General features: G+C 38.2%; 1 pseudogene; it reads left to right on the forward strand.

Moving 5' to 3' along the window:
* Positions 1-431: 431 nt before the first annotated feature.
* Positions 432-14,601, forward strand: LOC126063649 (olfactory receptor 6C1-like; annotated as a pseudogene).
* The last annotated feature ends 4,004 nt before the right edge of the window (positions 14,602-18,605 follow it).

Here is an 18,605-nt window from a genome sequence, read left to right on the forward strand (position 1 = left end):
GAGATAAGATATTTGGGTTCTTGTCTTTGTCTGGGGGGCAGGGGAATCAAGGGGAAAAACTTCAGACTTAACTGTTGTTGTTAGTTTTTATTCCCTGTCTCACAGGCTCTCTTTTCCAATTTCAATACTAATGTGTGTTATGTTTTATATTCCTTAGTGTTTTGTATACATTCCTCTTCTGGAAATTTTGATTCCCTGAATTAATCCCCTTGAGCCAGTGGCAGTTCAAATAGATAAAACGTTAAGTATCTGTGCAAGTAAAATCTGTGTAGAAACCATGTCATAGAGTTTCAAAACACCTTCTGACATTTTTCCTCTTTTATATTTTTGCTCCTTTCTCACTCTCTGCAATTATATATTCCTCAAGGGTAAAATGAGACATATATGTAATAGGGCATTATAAGATCCTAGTTTGGTGGGAAGGGGAGGGGATGGTTTCAGGAATGCTGGCTTCCCTGGATTACAACGATGGCATTTTTACCATCCTAGGCATTCTGAGTGTGTGTGAAACTATACGAATAGCAGAGGTAAGTGAGGCATATAAAAGGCAATGAAAATTTCCCTATTCTTAGCATTGATTTGTTTTGTATCAACTTTTAATGAAATTAAATAGGATATATAAAAAAACTTAGGGGTTAAAATTTAAAACCAAATATATTAAAAAGTATTTTTAAAAAGTTGAGTATTATTTTATTAATTTATTTATTACCCATTAATTAAAAGCAGACAACTGCTGTCTCTATGTCTGTGTTTCTAATTGTACATAGGCTATGCAGTTTAAGGGAACAGAATTGCATTTCAGGCAGTCTGACATTACATTTAACACTTGCTAGCTATATGAATTTATTTAAGTCACATAATTTCTCCCAGCCTTAGTTTTTTCATTTAAGAATAAAGATAAAAATTTCATAGCAATTGTTACAAAGAATAAATGAGATAAATCATAAAATCTTTAGTCTTTCAGTGAAATGGTGCCTTTGAAAATTCACAAATATGAATATCTTTTCCAAAGTTGAGCATTTATTCCAATTAAAATAAAAACAAATTTAATTAAACCGTTACTTTTAAGCACCAATTTAGTATGATAGAATTTATGAAGCACTTTCATTTATGTTATTTCAATTAATTCTCAAAAACACCCTTGACATTTCCACTTTATTTTTAAAAGAAATTCAGTAACTCACTCAAAGTCACAAATCCATGATGTGGCCTGTTTGAATTTTTAATGCACGTCTCTCTATCCACAAAGCCCATATATTTTCTAGGATAATAAATTGACCTTATAATACCAAAAGTGGAAAATTAATATTAAGTTTTGATACTGTAAGTTTATTAATAATTATTTCCTTTTCTTGTTTCCCTGGCAGGGAAGTGGTTAAGAGCTATGGCTGCTAACCAAGAGGTTGGCAGTTTGAATCCACAGCCACTCCTTGGAAGCCCTATGGGGCAGTTCTACTCTGTCCTGTAAGGTCGCTATGAGTTGGAATTGACTTGATGGCAATGGGTATCTTGTTTCTGTGTGAAATAGTCTGTTATAGTATAGGTGGCAAATTAATGAACTGAAAGTGTGAGGTTACAAGTTGATATTCTCCATAAACTCTTACATGTATGAATGTTGTTTTGTTTCTGAAGTTATCATTAAATGTGACTTTGGGATGTCTATTTACCTTTCATTTGTTTCTATACACACTGGTATAAAATCTGAGAAATGAACCTGCCCGTCTTTATTGAAATGAAGAAATATAAATTATTTAACTTTTTCCAGGGAAACAATAAAATTTCTATGAAAAATGGTAAAAAAAAAAAAAAAGAAAAAAATTCTAATAAAACAGTTCTGCCAGCAAGTAAGCGCCGTCCCCTGTGGAGACTTTGTTTCACTCTGGAAGAGGAAAGGTCTCAGATGAGCCCCGTGTTATTCAAAGCCAAGAATGATTGAGCAGTGCCAAATGTATATTTTAGTGTAATTATGAAGCTATGTTGAATGTTGCTCACAACACTATATTAGACTCTTTCCCTTTTTCTAATGTATTAGCTTAAACACTAAACAAATCTGTAAGTTCAGTAAAGTAAAAAGAAACCGGGTGACATGGTCAGTAAAGCAGATTGCTTCGGAGATTCGCTCTGTCCTTGTTTTTCTAATGGTCTTTAATGAGACTTAACTAAAGAAGAGAGAACTGAGTGAACATAGAGGAAGATGACAAAAGTAGGCTTTCAAAGTCATTAAATCACCAACTGGTATTCCCTCCCAGTGTAACATAAAGCACTAAAAAGAAAGAAAAAAAAAAAAAAAAGGCACATGAGAAAAGAAGTGGAACCAGTCAAAAGTTCATCTTAGTTTGTCAAAGGTATATCCTTCGATCTTCAAATCTAACTTGACCTTTAAAATAAAGTTCTTTTCTTATTTTGTGCATCAAAGAAATTGTCTTCAGTATTCAAAGGGAGATTGTTAGTATTTACTTGATGGTAGGGATTTTGAAAGAGCAGAATCTAGGAGTGCTTTGAGAAGGAAGGCCCTGAAAATCCTTTCCAGTCATTTTACTTAACCAGTGTTACAGATTACTGTTAATTTGTATTTAGAATGATTCACAGAGTCTGTCTCAGGGGTCCTTTGAAGGTAATTAAGAATCTATTTTGAAGAAATGGGTGGAAAGAAATGTAAAGGTTGGTAACATGACCCATGTTCAGCCAGGGAAAAATAGGGATCTGCACTCAGCAATACAAAGCTGAAATGTTGAGTTAAATCTTGAAGATGTCCTTCACTACCCTGAGTACATCCTTGGGATGACTTAAGACTCTACAAATCATATGACCTTGTGGAACATTGAAGTTTATTTCTCTCTAAGGATTATGAATGGTGAACATTTTTATCAGTTTATTTGATGTTGGGAAATAAATATAATTCGTTGGGTTTCCAAAACATTTTTGCATAAAAGTTTGATGTACTGCCACTAATCTTATGGTATTGGATCATGTCCTGCTAGAGTTTCTTTTTGCTAGGTTTTTTTTTTTTTTTTTTTAATAGTCCTTGCAGACTGGGTATAGAAGTGTTAATTCTTTGTGATGCTCAAGTAAACTATCTCTTCATACATTTCTTCACAGCTCTTTGTACACTTCTTCAGAGCTTTAATCAATCTCCAGAATGAGTAAGTCATGGTACCATTACTCAGAAAATGCTGAAGTTAAGAGGAAAAACACATACTTTTTTTTTTTAAAGTTGTGTACATTTAAAAATACTGTGCAATGATAATGTTACTCACTGCATAATAATAATTATAAAACAGTAGTAATAATAACCCTTGGTTCCCAAAGCCAGTAAGCTATTGAAGGAACTTCAATCCTGAGATTGAAATAAAATCTTTTCTATTTGATGAGGATGTCCTTTGAGACTTTAAGTTGTCATGAAAAACTAGAGATTTAATGAACAGTGACCTCTGAAAAGGAAGAATGATGTCACCGAACTAACAGAGTGAATTCAGAGGACGGATTGTAAAGTAATTTAAAGGGAAGTAATTTTAAAAAACATTTTATGAAGTTTGTTTTTAATTTTATATATCGATAATCTATAAAAATAATATCAATAATATTTTCTTCCTTTACATATCATTTGTTTGCAATTTATTTAATACAGAGAGTTTGGGCCAAACATTATTGGTAAATGGGAAAATAATTTATCTTGCAAAACACAGACATGAATTTAAGAAACATCCAAGCTATAATATAGCATAAAATAGAGAACTGCACATGATGTCAATGTCTGGTTCAACAACAAACTCAACTTCTGTTTGTTTGCTTATTTGACAAGTGTTTATTTTAAACCTACTATATATTATAATATATATATATTTTTTTATATATATTAAGCAGAAAACCCTGGTGGCATAGTGCTTAAGAGGTATAGCTGCTAACCAAAAGGTCAGTAGTTCGAATCCACCAGGCACTCCTTGGAAACCATATGGTTGCAATTATTTTGATGATTAGACACTGTCCTAACTCTCAAGAATGCACATAGTAGTGGGAAAATTCACAGATTTCAGCGCAGTGTGTTAAGGATGGTGGGTTTGGGAAGAATAACTGTAAGGTGATTATGGAGACACATGCAATGGACATAAAATCCACGGCTGTGTTAAGTAGGGAATTGGTTTTGGTTGTCATTGCAATGTGCTACCCACAAAGCTATTTACATCCACATATATTATTTCATTCCAGTCTCACAAGCACTCTTAGAAAGGTTATTATTACTAATGAGGAACAGAGAAACTAAGTAGCCATTGGTGGTAGTACTGACATCTTGTAAACACCTACCTGCAACTTGGTAATCAAATCCTAGCTGAGATGGGAGCAGCGGGAGGTGTATGGTGACGACAAGGTAGAGAAAAAAGATACCAGGATGAGAGAGGTCAGCATCATGTAAACGAGATGGAAAAACAAGTCTAAGATTCACTTGCCTAGAAGGCCAGAGAATGTAAAAGCCAATTTTTTAAATTATTAGTATTATTCCTATGCTATTTCTCTTGGTACTGAATTTATCTTAGACATGGTCTTTTGCAAAGGTCATACATCTTAATCCCACAGGTTTTCAGCTCTGTGGTTAAGGAACATTTTTTCAGTAGTTTAATCCTTGTATCATTTTCATTAAATGCTGGATATTTTTCTAAATGCTACAATACATTAATTCATTTTTGGTAGTTCGTTGCCACCTAGTTGATTCCGACTCGTTGTAACCCCACATGTGCAGAGTAGGCTACTCGATAGGGTTTTCTAGGCTGCGACCTTTCAGAAGCAGATTGCCAGGCAAGTCTTTCAAGGTACCTCTGAATGGATTCAAACTGCCAACCTTTCAGCCAACCTTTTGGCTATTAGTTGAGTGCTATATGTTTGTATGACCTGGGGAGTCCTATTAACTCATTTAATTCATTAACTCGTTTAATGCTCATAAAAACCCTATGAGGTAGACAGGTATACAGAGAAAGAAACAGTATATTTACAGATGAAGAGACTTAAGCATAGAGGAATTAATGATTTTCAGACCTAGTAAATGCCTTGGACTGAAACCCAGAGCTTCTCACTCTTCCCTATGAAAACACCTATAGTAAAACCTTTTAAATTGTATTTTAAAAAAAGAAAAATTAAAACGTGATATTTTAAAAACACATGTAAATAAAAAATTTTAAAACCAACTTCCTTGGAGTATACCTATGTATCTGTTTGACTGAGGGTAAGGGTTCTGTACTAATGCTAATTATTTCCATTGTTGTTGTAGTTCGATGCCATCAAGTAGATTTTGACTCATAGTGACCCATGTGACAGAGTAGAACTGCCCTATAGAGTTTCCTGGGCTATAATCTTTAAGGAAGCAGATCGCCAGGTCTTTCTCCCTCTGAGCTCCTGGGTGGGGTTAAACTGCCAACCTTTTGTTTAGCAGCCAACCACTTAACCATTTGTGCCATCAGGGCTCCTTATATTATTTTACAAAGAAAGGGAAATGAATCGTATAGGAATAAGTGTTATAATAACACATAAATAGCCTGAAATGTCATAAAATATTCCAGATTCAGGCACAATCAATCAGTTTTAAACCCCTTCCATTTCTCTCACCCTTGGCTTCCACCTGTTTCTCCCAGCCATACCTAACATCTGAGCTTGCTGGTGACAACGGCTTCAGTATCTCTGACTTTCAATAAGGTAGTTAGTAGGTGTTGGAAAAGCAAAAGTGGATAGATGACTAAGGACAAGAGTCAGAATGTAAGAAATGTCAAACTCTCCTTCCCTGTTCTGAGAAAAGTTAAATCTTTAACTGACTTTTTGTCTTTTGTACCCATCTACTCTCCCAAAATAAGAAAAAAATAAAAATAAAGTAGGAAACTTTCACTGGGGTTGAAGCAATGATACAAAGCTGCTTCTGCTTAAGGAAGAACATTGCGGCATGTCTCTTTGAAAGTTTAGAGGTAGTATTTTGGGTCAGAAAAGTTGGGTTAAATATCCTGCCCTATCACTTTATGCAGTGTGATAATGTCAAGTTTTTTGAGCTTTTTTTAAATCACTTTAAGCAGTGTGATACTGTCCAGTTTTTGAGTTTGATTTTGTAACTGGCTTTCACCCAAGTGTTCACCTGTGAAATAAAAGAAACTAAAGCATTGCTGTCATTATGTGGGTGCTTTAAATTTCCCTTGAAGGTGAAATAACATACGCTTTTAGCCAACTTCCAGCTCCACACGTGGATATTTTGTTAATGTAGTCTTCTTTTCAAGTTTGTCCTTTGTGCTTTCTCCTACAGATCTGGCAGGAGAAAAACAAATAAGCAACTGAAGAACGAGAAACCATACAGCAATAACAGAGTTTGTCCTCTTGGGATTGTCAGATGACCCAAAGCTTCAGAGTGTGATTTTTGTCTTTCTGTTCATCACCTACATGCTCAGCACCACTGGAACCCTGACCATTATCAGGCTCACACTGCTGGATTCCCGCCTCCAGACACCCATGTATTTCTTCCTCAGGAATTTCTCCTTATTAGAGGTTTCATTCACAACTGTCAGTATACCCAAGTTCCTGGGCATCATTATTACAGGAGATAAAACCATTTCCTTTAACAACTGCATTGCTCAGTTATTCTTTTTAATTCTCTTGGGGATCACAGAGTTTTACCTTCTGGCTGCCATGTCCTATGACCGCTATGTGGCCATCTGCAAACCCTTGCATTATGTGACTATCATGAATCGCAGAGTCTGCACACTGCTTGTCTTCTCTTCGTAGCTGGCTTCATTTTTTTTTTTTAATTAACTTTTATTAAGCTTCAAGTGAACATTTACAAATCCAATCAGTCTGTCACATATAAGTTTACATACATCTCACTCCCTACTCCCACTTGCTCTCCCCCTCTTGAGTCAGCCCTTTCAGTCTCTCCTTTCTTGACAATTTTGCCGGCTTCCCTCTCTCTCTATTCTCCCATCCCCCTCCAGACAAGAGTTGCCAACACAATCTCAAGTGTCCACCTGATATAATTAGCTCACTCTTCATCGGCGTCTCTCTCCCACCCGCTGACCAGTCCCTTTCATGTCTGATGAGTTGTCTTCGGGGATGGTTCCTGTCCTGTGCCAACAGAAGGTCTGGGGACCATGGCCGCCGGTATTCCTCTAGTCTCAGTCAGACCATTAAGTTTGGTCTTTTTATGAGAATTTGGGGTCTGTATCCCAATGATCTCCTGCTCTCTCAGGGGTCCTCTGTTGTGCTCCCTGTCAGGGCAGTCATCGATTGTGGCCGGGCACCAACTAGTTCTTCTGGTCTCAGGATGATGTAGGTCTCTGGTTCATGTGGCCCTTTCTGTCTCTTGGGCTCTTAGATGTCCTGTGGCCTTGGTGTTCTTCATTTTCGTTTGCTCCAGGTGGGTTGAGACCAATTGATGCATCTTAGATGGCCGCTTGTTAGCATTTAAGACCCCAGACGCCACATTTCAAAGTGGGATGCAGAATGATTTCATAATAGAATTATTTTGCCAATTGACTTAGAAGTCCCCACAAACCATATTCGCCAGACCCCCGCCCTTGCTCCGCTGACCTTTGAAGCATTCATTTTATCCCGGAAACTTCTTTGCTTTTGGTCCAGTCCAATTGAGCTGACCTTCCATGTATTGAGTGTTGTCCTTCCCTTCACCTAAAGCAGTTCTTATCTACTGATTAATCAATAAAAAACCCTCTCCCACCCTCCCTCCCTCCCCCCCTTGTAACCACAAAAGTATGTGTTCTTCTCAGGTGGGCTATTTCTCAAGATCTTATAATAGTGGTCTTATACAATATTTGTCCTTTTGCCTCTGACTCATTTCGCTCAGCATAATGCCTTCCAGGTTCCTCCATGTTATGAAATGTTTCACAGATTCGTCACTGTTCTTTATCGATGCGTAGTATTCCATTGTGTGAATATACCACAATTTATTTACCCATTCATCCGTTGATGGACACCTTGGTTGCTTCCAACTTTTTGCTATTGTAAACAGAGCTGCAATAAACATGGGTGTGCATACATCTGTTTGTATGAAGGCTCTTGTATTTCTAGGGTATATTCCCAGGAGTGGGATTTCTGGGTTGTATTTTTTTTTTTTTTTATGGTAGTTCTATTTCTAATTGTTTAAGATAACGCCAGATAGATTTCCAAAGTGGTTGTACCATTTTACATTCCCACCAGCAGTGTATAAGAGTTCCAATCTCTCCGCAGCCTCTCCAATATTTATTATTTTGTGTTTTTTGGATTAATGCCAGCCTTGCTGGTGTGAGATGGAATCTCATCGTAGTTTTAATTTGCATTTCTCTAATGGCTAATGATCGAGAGCATTTTCTCATGTATCTGTTAGCTGCCTGAATATCTTCTTTAGTGAAATGTGTGTTCATATCCTTTGCCCAATTTTTGATTGGGTTGTTTGTCTTTTTGTGGTTGAGGTTTGACAGAATCATGTAGATTTTAGAGATCAGACGCTGGTCGGAGATGTCATAGCTGAAAATTCTTTCCCAGTCTGTAGGTGGTCTTTTTACTCTTTTGGTGAAGTCTTTAGATGAGCATAGGTGTTTGATTTTTAGGAGCTCCCAGCTATCGGGTTTCTCTTCATCATTTTTGGTAATGTTTTGTATTCTGTTTATGCCTTGTATTAGGGCTCCTAGGGTTGTCCCTATTTTTTCTTCCATGATCTTTATCGTTTTAGTCTTTATGTTTAGGTCTTTGATCCACTTGGAGTTAGTTTTTGTGCATGGTGTAAGGTATGGGTCCTGTTTCATTTTTTTGCAAATGGATATCCAGTTATGCCAGCAACATTTATTAAAAAGGCTATCTTTTCCCCAATTAATTGACACTGGTCCTTTGTCAAATATCAGCTGCTCATACGTGGATGGATCTCTGCCTGGGTTCTCAGTTCTGTTCCATTGGTCTATGTGCCTGTTGTTGTACCAGTACCAGGCTGTTTTGACTACTGTGGCTGTATAGTAGATTCTGAAATCAGGTAAAGTGAGGCCTCCCACTTTCTTCTTCTTTTTCAGTAGTGCTTTGCTTATCTGGGGCTTCTTTCCCTTCCATATGAAATTGGTGATTTGTTTCTCTATCCCCTTAAAATATGACATTGGAATTTGGATCGGAAGTGCGTTAAATGTATAGATGGCTTTTGGTAGAATAGACATTTTTACTATGTTAAGTCTTCCTATCCATGAGCAAGGTATGTTTTTCCACTTAAGTATGTCCTTTTGAATTTCTTGTAGTAGAGCTTTGTAGTTTTCTTTGTATAGGTATTTTACATCCTTGGTAAGATTTATTCCTAAGTATTTTATCTTCTTGAGGGCTACTGTGAATGGTATTGATTTGGATATTTCCTCTTCGGTGTTCTTTTTGTTGATGTAGAGGAATCCAAGTGATTTTTGTATGTTTATTTTATAACCTGAGACTCTTCCAAACTCTTCTATTAGTTTCAGTAGTTTTCTGGAGGATTCCTTAGGGTTTTCTGTGTATATAATCATGTCATCTACAAATAGTGATAAGTTTACTTCTTCCTTGCCAATCCGGACACCTTTTATTTCTTTGTCTAGCCTAATTGTCCTGGCTAGGACTTCAAGTACGATGTTGAATAAGAGCGGTGATAAAGGGCATCCTTGTCTGGTTCCCGTTCTGAAGGGAAATGCTTTCAGGTTCTCTCCATTTAGAGTGATATTGGCTGTTGGCTTTGCATAGATGCCCTTTATTATGTTGAGGAATTTTCCTTCAATTCCTATTTTGGTAAGAGTTTTTATCATAAATGGGTGTTGAACTTTGTGAAATGCTTTTTCTGCATCAATTGATAAGATCATGTGGTTTTTATCTTTGTTTTATTTATGTGATGGATTACGTTAATGGTTTTTCTGATATTAAACCAGCCTTGCATACCTGGTATAAATCCCATTTGATCATGGTGAATTATTTTTTGATGTGTTGTTGGATTCTATTGGCTAGAATTTTGTTGAGGATTTTTGCATCTATGTTCATGAGGGATATAGGTGTATAATTTTCTTTTTTTGTAATGTCTTTACCTGGTTTTGGTATCAGGGAGATGGTGGCTTCATAGAATGAGTTGGGTAGTATTCCGTCATTTTCTATGCTTTGGAATACCTTCAGAAGTAGTGGTGTTAACTCTTCTCTGAAAGTTTGGTAGAACTCTGCAGTGAAGCCGTCCAGGCCAGGACTTTTTTTGTTGGGAGTTTTTTGATTACCGTTTCAATCTCTTTTTTTGTTATGGGTCTATTGAGTTGTTCTACTTCTGAATGTGTTAGTTTAGGTAGGTAGTGTTTTTCCAGGAATTCATCCATTTCTTCTAGGTTTGCAAATTTGTTAGAGTACAATTGTTCATAATAATCTGAAATGATTCTTTTAATTTCATTGGGTTCTGTTGTGATGTGGTCCTTCTCGTTTCTTATTCGGGTTATTTGTTTCCTTTCCTGTATTTCTTTAGTCAGTCTGGCCAATGGTTTATCAATTTTATTAATTTTTTCAAAGAACCAGCTTTTGGCTTTGTTAATTCTTTCAATTGTTTTTCTATTCTCTAATTCATTTAGTTCAGCTCTGATTTTTATTATTTGTTTTCTTCTGGTGCCTGATGGATTCTTTTGTTGCTCACTTTCTATTTGTTCAAGTTGTCGGGACAGTTCTCTGATTTTGGCTCTTTCTTCTTTTTGTATGTGTGCATTTATCGATATAAATTGACCTCTGAGCACTGCTTTTGCTGTGTCCCAGAGGTTTTGATAGGAAGTATTTTCATTCTCATTGCATTCGATGAATTTCCTTATTCCCTCCTTGATGTCTTCTATAACCCAGTCTTTTTTCAGAAGGGTATTGTTCATTTTCCAAGTATTTGACTTCTTTCCCCTAGTTTTTCTATTATTGATCTCTAGTTTTATTGCCTTGTGGTCTGAGAAGATGCTTTGTAATATTTCGATGTTTTGGACTCTGCAAAGGTTTGTTTTATGACCTAATATGTGGTCTATTCTAGAGAATGTTCCATGTGCGCTAGAAAAAAAAAGTATATTTTGCAGCAGTTGGGGGGAGAGTTCTGTATAAGTCAATGAGGTCAAGTTGGTTGATTGTTGTAATTAGATCTTCCGTGTCTCTATTGAGCTTCTTACTGGATGTCCTGTCCTTCTCAGAAAGTGGTGTGTTGAAGTCTCCTACTATAATTGTGGAGGTATCTATCTCACTTTTCAATTCTGTTAAAATTTGATTTATGTGTGTTGCAGCCCTGTCATTGGGTGCATAAATATTTAATATGGTTATGTCTTCCTGATCAATTGTCCCTTTTATCATTATATAGTGTCCTTCTTTATCCTTTGTGGTGGATTTAAGTCTAAAGTCTATTTTGTCAGAAATTAATATTGCTACTCCTCTTCTTTTTTGCTTATTGTTTGCTTGATATATTTTTTCCATCCTTTGAGTTTTAGTTTGTTTGTGTCTCTAAGTCTAAGGTGTGTCTCTTGTAGGCAGCATATAGATGGATCGTGTTTCTTTATCCAGTCTGTGACTCTCTGTCTCTTTATTGGTGCATTTAGTCCATTTACGTTCAGCATAATTATAGATAAATAAGTTTTTAGTGCTGTCATTTTGATGCCTTTTTATGTCTGTTGTTGACGATTTCATTTTTCCACATACTTTTTTGTGCTGAGGCGTTTTTCTTAGTAAATTGTGAGATCCTCATTTTCATAGTGTTTGACTTTATGTTAGTTGAGTTGTTACGTTTTTCTTGGCTTTTATCTTGAGTTATAGAGTTGTTATACCTTTTTGTGGTTACCTTATTATTTACCCCTATTTTTCTAAGTAAAAACCTAACTTGTATTGTTCTATATCACCTTGTATCACTCTCCATATGGCAGTTCAGTGCCTCCTGTATTTAGTCCCTCTTTTTGATTATTGTGATCTTTTACCTATTGACGTCCATGATTCCCTGTTATGTGTATTTTTTTTTAATTAATCTTAATTTGTTTGTTTTTGTGATTTCCCTATTTGAGTTGATATCAGGACGTTCTGTTTTGTGACCTTGTGTTGTGCTTATATCTGATATTATTGGTTCTGTGACCAAACAATATCCTTTAGTATTTCTTGTAGCTTTGGTTTGGTTTTTGCAAATTCTCTAAACTTGTGTTTATCTGTAAATATCTTAATTTCGCCTTCGTATTTGAGAGAGAGTTTTGCTGGATATATGATCCTTGGTTGGCAGTTTTTCTCCTTCAGTGTTCTGTATATGTCGTCCCATTCCCTTCTTGCCTGCATGGTTTCTGCTGAGTAGTCTGAACTTATTCTTATTGATTCTCCCTTGAAGGAAACCTTTCTTTTCTCCCTGGCTGCTTTTAAAATTTTCTGTTTATCTTCGGTTTTGGTGAGATTGATGATAATATGTCTTGGTGTTTTTCTTTTTGGATCAATCTTAAATGGGGTTCGATGAGCATCTTGGATAGATATCCTTTCGTCTTTCATGATGTCAGGGAAGTTTTGTGTCAGGAGTTCTTCAACTATTTTCTCTGTGTTTTCTGTCCCCCCTCCCTGTTCTGGGACTCCAATCACCCGCAGGTTATCCTTCTTGATAGAGTCCCACATGATTCTTAGGGTTTCTTCATTTTTTTTAATTCTTTTATCTGATTTTTTTTCAGCTATGTTGGTGTTGATTCCCTGGTCCTCCAGATGTCCCAGTCTGCATTCTAATTGCTGGAGTCTGCTCCTCTGACTTCCTATTTCGTTGTCTAATTCTGTAATTTTATTGTTAATCTTTTGGATTTCTACATGCTGTCTCTCTATGGGTTCTTGCAACTTTTTAATTTTTCCCCTATGTTGTTGAATAATCTTTTGAGTTCTTCAACAGTTTTATCAGTGTGTTCTTTGGCTTTTTCTGCAGTTTGCCTAATTTCGTTTGTGATGTCTTGAAGCATTGTGTAAATTAGTTTTTTATATTCTGTGATAATTCCAGGATTGTATCTTCATTTGGGAAAGATTTTGATTCTTTTGTTTGGGGGGTTGGAGAAGCTGTCATGGTCTGCTTCTTTATGTGGTTTGATATGGAGTGCTGTCTCTGAGCCATCACTGGGAAACTAGTTTTTCCAGAAAATCCGCTAAAAAAAAATGCAGTCAGATCCCTATCAGAGTTCTCCCTCTGGCTCAGGCTATTCGGATGTTAATGAAGCCGCCTGGGGAGGGTGGGGGAGGGAACAGAGAGATAGGAGAGTAGCACCTCAGAATATAGCCAGAGTTGCTTGTCTTGCTTGGAATGACTATTATATCTGAGATTCCCGCGGGGCACGTCGCCTATGTGTGCTGGCTGTGTGGAGATTGCCCCCGGGGGGTCTGGCCCGCTGGAGTCACGGTCAGATCCTCCGCTTCCAGCCCCACGCCCAGGGTCAAGATTCCCCTACTGGGACAATGCACTCTCGACTCCAAAATCAGTCGCTTCCTTCCGGGGACTTCTCGTCCCTCCAGCCACGTTGCCGTGCCACCCCCGAGAACTGATTGGGCCCCCTCCCGGGGTTAGTTCAGGTGGGTGGAGGAGCTCCCCGTGCTTGTGCCGTGACCGAGTGTCCCGGCTGGGACGCTGTTCTTCCCGCTCCAATACCAGTCGCTGCCTCCCGGGGACTTCTCCTACCGGCTGCTTCCCACGCCGCCCGTGCGACCCGGCCGGGCCCCCTCCCGGGGTTAGTTCAGGGGGTGGAGCAGCTCTCCGTGTTTATGCCGTACCTGCGTCCAGTCCAAATCCCGGCGGGATGGTTCCCCAGCTGGGATGCTGCTCTCCCAGTTCCAAGACCAGTCACTGCCTCCCGGGGACTTCTATCGGCTGCGTCCCATGCCGCCCGCAGAACCAGCTGGTTCCCCTCCCGGGGTTAGTTCAGGGGGGTGGAGCAGCTCTCTGTGCTTGTGCCGTACCTGACTGGCATGCTGGCTCCAGGCTCTGAAAACAATCGCTGCTTCCCCATATTAGTTCGTTCTCTGTCTCTAAATCTGTGTTTGTTGTTCAGGGTTCGTAGATTGTTATGTATGTGATCGATTCACTTGTTTTTCCGTGTCTTTGTTGTAAGAGGGATCCGAGGTAGCGTCTGCCTAGTCCGCCATCTTGGCTCCGCCCCCGGCTTGCTTCATTCTTAATCGTATTCCCTGTGCTCATGTTGCTGTTAAAGCTTGATTACTGTAGATCTAACATTATTGACCATTTTACCTGTGATTATTTTCCCCTGCTGCAACTTTCTTGTTCAGATACAAAATTCCTGGAGATAATGGGTTTTTCCTATGCTGTGTTTACTCTAATGTTCACATTGGCATTAGTATTTCTGTCTTACATATATATCATCAGAACAATTTTGAGGATTCCTTCTGCTAGTCAAGAGGACAAAGGCCATTTCCACATGTTCTTCCCACATGATTGTTGTATCCATCTCTTATAGTAGCTGCATTTTCGTGTACATTAAACCCTCAGCAAAAGACAGGGTGTCTTTGAGCAAGGGAGTAGCTGTGCTAAACATCTCAGTAGCTCCCATGCTGAACCCCTTTATTTATAGCCTAAGGAATCAACAAGTCAAGCCAGCTTTCATGGACTTGGCAAGGAGGACTGTATTTTTCACAAGGAAATGAAAAGATGATGTGTCATGAATTAGAGGTACACTGAAGGGCAATTTAAAAATAAACATGAATTTTCAGTATCCTGTTCAAAACAAAATGGCCTCCCTTTCATTCATGTTCATGCGTTCTTTTCTTTAATTTTTCCCTAATAATTCACAGGGATATTTGTTTAATATATTTCCCATCTTCTTAAAATGCTTCTTTTATCTTTCTAACTCCTCCTTCTTCTAGACAGGTTTGTTAATCATAATTTCTCTAACAATAATTATTTTGAAAGGCAAAATTATGTTTTGAGTTGTGGCTAGCAAAACAATAATCCTACAAATATAGGAGCCACTCTAAAAATATTGATATAATATTTCACTTATTATACAGAGAACATAATTTTTTCATTTGTATTTATTTTTGACAGGAATTTGCCTCACCATCTTGTAGCTTCTCTAGGAAATATGGGTGTGGGGGATTCCATATAATTTAAAGAAAAATGCAAATACATTTGTTTGTAAAAGCAAAAAAAAAAAATTATTCCTCACTTCAATATGTTAACCAGAAAAACCAAACCCGCTGTCGTCAAGTCAATTCCGACTCATAGAGACCCTATAGGACAGAATAGAACTGCCCCATAGAGTTTCCAAGGAGCGCCTGGCGGATTTGAACTGTCAACCTCATGGTTAGCAGCTGTAGCACTTAACCACTAGGCCACCAGGGTTTCCAAATATAATTTACATGTTAATAAAGCAGCAGAGATCGTTATCAATACGTATTTCTTTAGGTATAAGTGTTAAATAGACCTCTTTCAAATCCTATAATCTCTCTCAATAAATAGGTAGGTAGGTGGTGGTGTTGTTAGGTGCTGTCAAGTCGGTTCCGACTCATAGCGACCCTGTGCACAACAGAACGAAACACTGTTCAGTCCTGAGCCATCGCCACAAGCGTTGTTATGCTTGAGCTCATTGTTGCAGCCACTGTGTCAGTCTACCTCACTGAGGGTCTTCCTCCTTCCTTCTCCAGGGACTGATCCCTTCTGACATATCCAAAGTACGTAAGCCGCAGTCTTGCTATCCTTGCTTCTCAGGAGTGTTCTGGTTGTACTGCTGAGACAGATTTGTTCGTTCTTTTGGCAGTCCATGGTATATTCGATATTCTTCGCCAACACCACAATTCAAAGGCGTCAATTCTTCTTCGGTCTTCCTTATTCATTCTCCAGCTTTCACATGCATATGCTGTGATTGAAAATGCCATGGCTTGGGTCAGGCGTACCTTAGTCTTCAAGGTGACATCTTTGCTCTTAACACTTTACAGAGGTCCTTTGCAGCAGATTTACCCAATACAGTGTGCCTTTTTATTTCTTGACTGTTGCTTCCGTGGCTGTTGATTGTGGATGCATGTAAACTGAAATCCTTGACAACTTTAATCTTTTCTCCATTTATCATGATGCTGCTCATTGGTCCAGTTGTAAGTACTTTTGTTTTCTTTATGTTGAGGTGCAATCCATGCTGAAGGCTGTGGTCTTTGATCTTCCTTAGTAAGTGCTTCAAGTCCTCTTCACTTTCAGCAAGGAAGGTTGTATCATCTGCATAATGCAGGTTGTTAATGAGTCTTCCTCCAATCCTGATGCCCTGTTCTTCTTCATATAGTCCAGCTTCTTGGATCATTTGCTCAGCATACAGATTGAATAGGTATGGTGAAAAAATACAAGCCTGACGCACACCTTTCCTGACTTTAAACCAATCAGTATCCCCTTGTTCTGTCTGAACAACTGCCTCTTGATCTATGTAAAATTTCCTTATGAGCACAATTAAGTGTTCGGGAATTTCCATTCTTCACAATGTTTTCCATATTTTGTTATGATCCACACAGTTGAATGCCTTTGCATAGTCAATAAAACACAGGTAAATATCCTTCTGGTATTCTCTGCTTTCAGCCAGGATCCATCTGACATCAGCAATGATATCCTTGGTTCCACGTCCTCTTCTGAAACTGGCCTGAATTTCTGGCAGTTCCCTGTTGATATACTGCTACAGCCGTTTTTGAGTGATTTTCAGCAAAATTTTGCTTGCATGTGATATTAATGATATTGTTCTATAATTTCTACTTTCAGTTGGGTCACCTTTCTCGGGAATGCGCATAAACATGGATCTCTTCCAGTTAGTTGGTCAGGGAGCTGTCTTCCATATTTCTTGGCATAGACAAGTGAGCACCTCCAGCTCACTTGTTGAAACATCTCAATTGATATTCCATCAATTCCTGGAACCTTGTTTTTAGCCAATGCCTTCAGAGCAGTTTGGACTTCTTTCTTCAGTACCATCGGTTCCTGATTATATGCAACCTCTTGAAATGGTTGAACATTGACTAATTCTTTTTGGTATAATAACTCTGTGTATTCCTTTGATGTTTCTTGCATCGTTTAACTTTTTCCCCATAGAATTCTTCACTATTGCAACTTGAGGCTTGAATTTTTTCTTCATTTCTTTCAGCTTGAGAAACGCCGAGTGTGTTCTTCCCTTCTGGTTTTCCATCTCCAGCTCTTTGCACATGTCGTTATGATACTTTACTTTGTCTTCTCGAGATGCCCTTTGAAATCTTCAGTTCTTTTCCTTCATGAATTCTTCCTTTTTCTTTAGCTGCTCCACCTTCGAGAGCAAGTTTCAGAGTTTCATACGTACATACATACACAGATGCTGTCAAAAAATACTGAATGGAGAGGCAGAGTCAACATGGCACCCTAGGCAGACATATGATGCTGTCCTTGTACAGCAAAGACGCAACAAAGTAAAACAGATAAAAATCTCTAGCCTGGAACCCTAAGCATTGAATGAAGGGATAAAGAACTAGATCAAACACTGAATGGAAGGAAAAAAATGATCAAAAACAGAATGGGGAGAGATATGGAGTGGAGGTCGCCTGCCAACTAACATGGCACAGCTTTGCCATCTTGGAGCACAGCAACCAATGACCCTGGGCAGGGAGTAAGGGAAGGCTACTCCATGGAGCTCCCAACAGGAGACAGCACCCAGTAAGCAGAAAAACATGCTTTCAGTCCCTCAACTTTCTGCCCTGTATGCCACATCAGCCCTTCCTGACCGGCTACTCTGTCTGCTTGGCTAGAGAGCTACTGGCCTGCCATTACCCCTGGTCTGCCCCACCCCCTCCCCTGGGTCTTTTTGTGTCATTTTTTCCCTTCTTCCCCTCATTTCTCCCTCTTGATAAGCTCCATACATTACCTCCATCCCTTCACGACAGGCAAAGCTGTACCATTTTGGCTAGTGAGCTACTGGGGTCTACCCCACCCTCACCTACCAGCTCCTACCACACCGCTTTTTTCTTTCTCTCTTTTTTTAATCTTTCTTTTCTTTCTCCCACCCAACTAGCCCTATACAGCACCTCTACCCCTTCCTGCCAGGCCATACTTCACCATCACAGGTAGAGAGTAACCAAAAAAAAAAAAAAAAAAACAGTAATGGCAATACTAATCTCAGATAAAATAGACTTCAATATAAAATCAACCATTAAAGACAAGGAAAAAAAGTATACAATGGTTAAAGGTACAGTCCACCAAGAAGATATAACCTTAATGAATATCTGTGTACCCAACAGTAGGGCTGCCAAATATATAAAACAAACTCTAACAGAACTGAAAACATATATAGACAATTCCACAATAATAGTAGGAGACTTCAACATACTGCTCTTGGTAAAGGACAGAACATCTAGAAAGAAACTCAACAAAGATACAGAACATCTAAAGGCCACAGTCTACCAACTTGACCTCACAGACATATACAGAACACTCCACCCAACAAAAGCAAAGTATACATTCTTTTCCAATGCATATGGAACATACTCCAGAATAGACCACAATTTAGACCACAAAGCAACCCTCAATAAAATCCCAAACAATGAAATATTACAGAGCATTCTCTCTCATCACAATGCCATAAAAATAGAAATCAATAAGAGAAAGACTAAGGAAAAAAAGTCAAATACACAAAACCGTATAACATCTTGCCTAAAAA

This window comes from Elephas maximus, chromosome 20 (assembly GCF_024166365.1).
Source record: "Elephas maximus indicus isolate mEleMax1 chromosome 20, mEleMax1 primary haplotype, whole genome shotgun sequence".
NCBI lineage: Eukaryota > Metazoa > Chordata > Mammalia > Proboscidea > Elephantidae > Elephas > Elephas maximus.